This window comes from Lactuca serriola, chromosome 6 (genome assembly GCF_051521515.1).
Source record: "Lactuca serriola cultivar US96UC23 chromosome 6, Lser_US96UC23_V15, whole genome shotgun sequence".
Lineage (NCBI taxonomy): Eukaryota > Viridiplantae > Streptophyta > Magnoliopsida > Asterales > Asteraceae > Lactuca > Lactuca serriola.
The window spans coordinates 162310680-162315975 of record NC_136413.1 but is presented as its reverse complement, the minus strand read 5'-3'; the positions used below and the strand labels follow the sequence as shown (position 1 = coordinate 162315975).

The following is a 5296-nucleotide window of genomic DNA, read 5'->3' as shown; positions in this document are numbered from 1 at the left end:
ATTTTTAAGCCTTGAAGCAAGTTATTAAGATAATTTGAGACAAGGAGCCAATTTCTGGCATAGTTAGTTATGGAATAGGAATCTCTATGTTTCTATGCTCAAGGAAAAACTTTAGCAATGGGAAAGCATCTCTATCAAGGCAAACCTTGCTCTAATAATCCTAATTCATTCCTATTTGTAGATGATGGATTTCATTTTGTGTTTTAACTATTTATAATTAGTTTGTTAGAAATTAATTATCCCTTAACAAATTCCAAAGAAAATGTCACTTTCTATGGGTGCCCACTTGAAATACGAAGCCACTGATCATATACATTCACGACTAATTGCTCTATATATACTTGTTATGAATAACGAAAGAGAGACATCCTTCAAATCTTTCACATTTATTCCTAGCAAGAGATAAGAAATGTTGCCAATTATTTCTTATGTGTTGAGTCTCACTGGCACCACCATCTTCAATGTCTCTCCAACCATGACTGATAATGAACTTAAAACCTACATTGTTGAGTTAACTTCACCCCAAGGAAAATACTTTTCTCAACCTCAAGATCGTGATGAGTGGTACAAATCACTTCTATCTGAAAGTGCTTCCATCTCAAATGAGAAACCGATCATGGTTCATATGTACCACCACGTGATGACAAGATTTGCTGCAAAAATGTCAGAGTATCAAGCAAAGGTGATGAAGAATATGAAGGGGGTTTTTGTCTGTAAGACCTGTGAGAGTGTATCAGTTACACACAACTCATTCCCCACACTTTTTGGGCTTACACCAAAACTTAGGGTTTTGGACGGATTCAAACTATGGGAAGGGAATCATAATTGGGGTTATAGACAGCGGAATCACTCCTCGGCATCCTTCGTTCAATGATGAAGGGACCCCACCTCCACCGTTTAAATGGAAAGGCAAATGTGAAGTAGCAGGGTGTAATAACAAGCTAATCGGGTTAAGGAACTTTCATCCCTTTAGTAAAACGCCAGTCGATGAAAACGGCCAGGGAACTCACACTTCAAGTACTGCAGCAGGAAGTCACGTACACAACGCGAACGTATTTGGAAATGCAAATGGCACTGCCATTGGAATGGCACCATTGGCACACGTGGCCATGTATAAAGTGTGCAGTTCAGGCTGTTCAGGAAGCGCCATTGCAGCAGGCATGGATGCAGCTATTAAAGATGGTGTTGATGTGCTTTCACTATCACTTGGTGGAGCTTCCATCCCCTTCTACGACGATGTTATTGCTACGAGTTGCCATGCAAAAAGGGATCTTCGTGAGTTGTTCAGTAGGTAATGGTGGGCCTCGTATTTCATCATTATCAAACGAAGCCCCATGGATCCTTACAGTTGGAGCTAGTACGATTGATAGAAGAATAAGAACAACGGTGTATCTGGGGAACAAAATGTTGTTCGACGGAGAGGCAATAAACCAACCTAAAGATTTCGATCATAAGCTTCGGCCCCTTGTTTACCATGCAAATGACACGAACCCAGCAACATATTGCTTGAATGGATCACTAGACCATATTGATGTCAAAGGGAAGGTGGTATTGTGTGATGAGGGTTATAGTTTTGGACTTGATAAGAGCATCGTAGTAAAGGCTGCCGAAGGAGCTGCCATGATTCTTGCTAATCACAAAATTGATGGGGAGACTACAGTTATAGAGCCTAATGTTATTCCTGCATCAATTGTCGGTTACGCGGAAGGAGTTCAGATAAAAAACTATTTGAATTCAACTACTTCCCCTATAGCAACCATCCTTTTTCGTGGAACTATAGTCGGCATAGATACAACTCCAGAAGTGGCTTCTTTCTCTTCAAGAGGGCCTAACTTGGAAAGTCCTGGAATCCTGAAACCAGATATCATTGGTCCCGGGGTTAACATTCTCGCATCTTGGCCTATATCGATTGATAACAATACAAAGGCCAAAGCAACATTTAACGTTATAGCGGGCACATCAATGTCTTGTCCTCATCTCGCCGGCATAGCAACACTGCAAAAAAGCGAGCATCCAGATTGGTCGCCGACTGCAATCAAGTCTGCAATGATGACCATCGCAAGTCAAGTAAATCTCAAAGGGCTTGCCATTGTAAACCAAAAAGACGCAAGATTCCTCCATGCAAACGTGTTTACCATTGGTGCAGGTCACATAAATCCATCAAAATCCAACGATCCAGGGCTCGTGTTTGATATCCAACCCAATGATTACATTCCGTATTTGTGTGGGTTAGGTTATACTCCCATACAAATCGAAATGATCACTAAAAAGAAAGTTTCATGCTCAAAAACTATACCTGAGGCACAACTAAACTATCCTTCTTTTGTGGTTTCACTTAAAAAATGTGATACAAAAACATACTCAAGAACAGTTACAAATGTTGGTATGGCAAACTCGACTTATACCATCGGGGAAATTTCTATACCACTTGGGGTAAAAGCTAAGGTTGCTAGTTTTTCTCAAGAACTCATGTTCACAGCAGTACACCACAAGTTAACATACAATATAACTTTTACTCGGGATAGTACGGTTGAGGTGATGGGTCATTACGGCCAAGGGCATATGACTTGGGTTTCCAGTAAGTACTCGGTTAGGACCCTATTTGCGTTCAAGTTTGAATGAGTCTGTATGATGTTTTAAGAATATAAATTATAATATTATATGCAACTTTTGTGTAGGTGATCATCGATCTTATACAACTTCTTTATATCATATCATAATGGGAAATAAAAAAGAGGTCACTAATACCTTTCAAATTCCTCTTAATTTTGCATTCAATTAATATATGTTAATTAAACTTTTCGTCTGTTGGGCACTTAGGCTATATGGTATCTGTAATTTATAAATTATGTGATCAAGGCTTGAATTTTTGGTAAAAGGAAGACGGTTTTGAGATTTTTTTTTTTGAATTTGACTTGAAAAAGCTTGGATGCTCCTCCTTATGCCATACCATTTTTTGATTTTTTTTGGAAAAGTTAAAAATCAAAAGTTGTTTTAAAAGCAACACGCTCTAGTAGAAAGGCTTGGGCTTCGCCCGTGTCACAATGATATAAGTGAAGATATATATTACATAAATTAGGTGAATATATTCAGATTTATCACAATAGTTATATATACCACGCATAATCAAAAAAGCAATTGCCCAAACGAAAATCAAATTGATTCAGAAAAATCGATTTACATGATGAAAGTAAGTTGTACTTTTCATTATTCAAATTTCAGGTCCCACATGAGATTATATATATTAGGTAACAACAATCTTGAAAAACTATAATCCCGAATTTTGTTACCTCTAATGTTCTTTAGAACGTTCAATGAACTCTTTACATATATCAAGTCGTTGATATGAATGTAGTACATGTCGAATATCAGCAGACATATTGCGTGCAACATCTGTAACTACAAAAGTCAAAAAGGTACCCATACATAAATCCTAAATCCAATTAATTAGTCCAACATTGTAAACAACACATATAAGAAGTGTTGATTGAAGCACTAATTATGAGGAATATTACTATAATTAAATATGATAAACATAAATTATAAATAATATTCTTTATAACTAATATATTTTACATTTAATTATGGTAATCTTATACATAGTTAATGTTTATCTTATTTAATTATGATAATATTTCTTACAATTAATACTTCAATTGATGATTTTTATATGTTTCTTTAGGGCACATATTAGAAAATCCCATAACTAAATATATAAATTGAGAATTAAAATTGTGGTGCTTACATTCAAGGAATGGTATAAGATCCACAAGTGCACCGTCACTCTCAAGAGCATTACCATCTTGTTGCAACTCTTGATGGCTTGCATCTTATGCAGTGATTTCCCTCCAATTTATCAAGAATATGCTTAATTACTCCAATAAGAACATTGTTGGGTCCATTATGTGTTGCGTCTTAGGCTCGGTCCATAGTCCAATTTTCTATCCGGATTGGGCTTGTCCATCCGTGATTTAATTATTAGGGTTTAGTATTTATAGATGCTTGCATGCATCTTTGTACGTAGCTTTTCAGTCGATCAGTCACAACAATTATAGTTTTATCGATTGTAACCCCAAAAGCCTCTACAATGGAAGTTCTTTATCGAGCTCTGTTGAGGCGTGAATCTATTGAATCATTCAGCTTATTTTTGATTCATTATCTTGTGCGTTATTCTATTTGCATTATTCTGATTAACCTGTGTGAGATCTAAACGATCAAAGAGTTTTTCAACTCATCAATTGGTATCAGAGCAGGAGGCTATGTAATTCATACACATCTCTTCTGTGAAAGAAGTAATTAGGGTTCATTCCGCAATCATTGATATTTATTGAGCCGTCACTCCATAATTGACGTATCTCATTAATTATTCATCTTGCCATAATATTACGTATTACAAAGTCTGATCTTATAATAGGTTAAATGATAAAGCATGGACGATTCTCAATCCAATCCCATCAACATCTCTAACAACATTGGATCAATAACCAAGATCCCAATCCTATACACTCAAGACTATGAAGTGTGGACACACCATTTTGAAGATTACGTTATTGGATCGGAAGATAACGGGTATCTGATATGGGAAGCTATCACAGCTGACCTCTTCGCTCACTCAAGCACTTCAAGAATCATTAAAACTCAAAAGGAGTACAATGATCTATTAAAAGATGTGAAGGACGTCGCTCAGGACGAAAAGGAGAAGTTCCAATGCAACATTAAGACATTGAGACTAATTTGATTCGCCCTTCAATCCGATACATTTCGGTTAGTAAGTTCTTGTGGTACAGCAAAGGAAATATGGGATCGGCTGCGAGAGCTGTATTCAACAGATGAAGATCTGGAGCACTCGATTCAGACCCTACTTCTCTCTGAATTTGGAGAGTTCAAGCAGAATCCAGAGGAGGTTGTTACACAAACATTCGATCGGTTTAATCATCTTCTCAGTAAGATGATCAAACATGACATAGAAAGAAAGCTCATCGAACAGAAGGTCACTTTCTTAAATGGCCTAAGACCCGAATGGAGGGCAGTTGTGTCAACGGTTAAAGCGCATGAGCAGTTCAAATCATATTCTTTGGCGAAACTGGTGGGGATTCTGAAATCCCAGGAAAAGATTGTGCTACAAGAGAAGAGTGTGGTTTCAAACTTGGGGTCTTTGGCCCTTCTGTCTAAAGGTAAGAGTATAGCAGAAGAAGAAGAAGATTTGAATCTGGGAGACTACGATATGACATCTGAAGATTATGCAGTGATGGTGTCGAATACTAGGAGGTTCATCAAGAAGAAGTTCCCCACCAAC

The 5296-nt window shown here is 37.3% G+C and overlaps 1 pseudogene; it reads left to right on the top strand.

Annotated features, from left to right (window-relative positions):
• The first annotated feature begins 409 nt into the window (after positions 1-409).
• Positions 410-2622, top strand: LOC145058938 (subtilisin-like protease; annotated as a pseudogene).
• The last annotated feature ends 2674 nt before the right edge of the window (positions 2623-5296 follow it).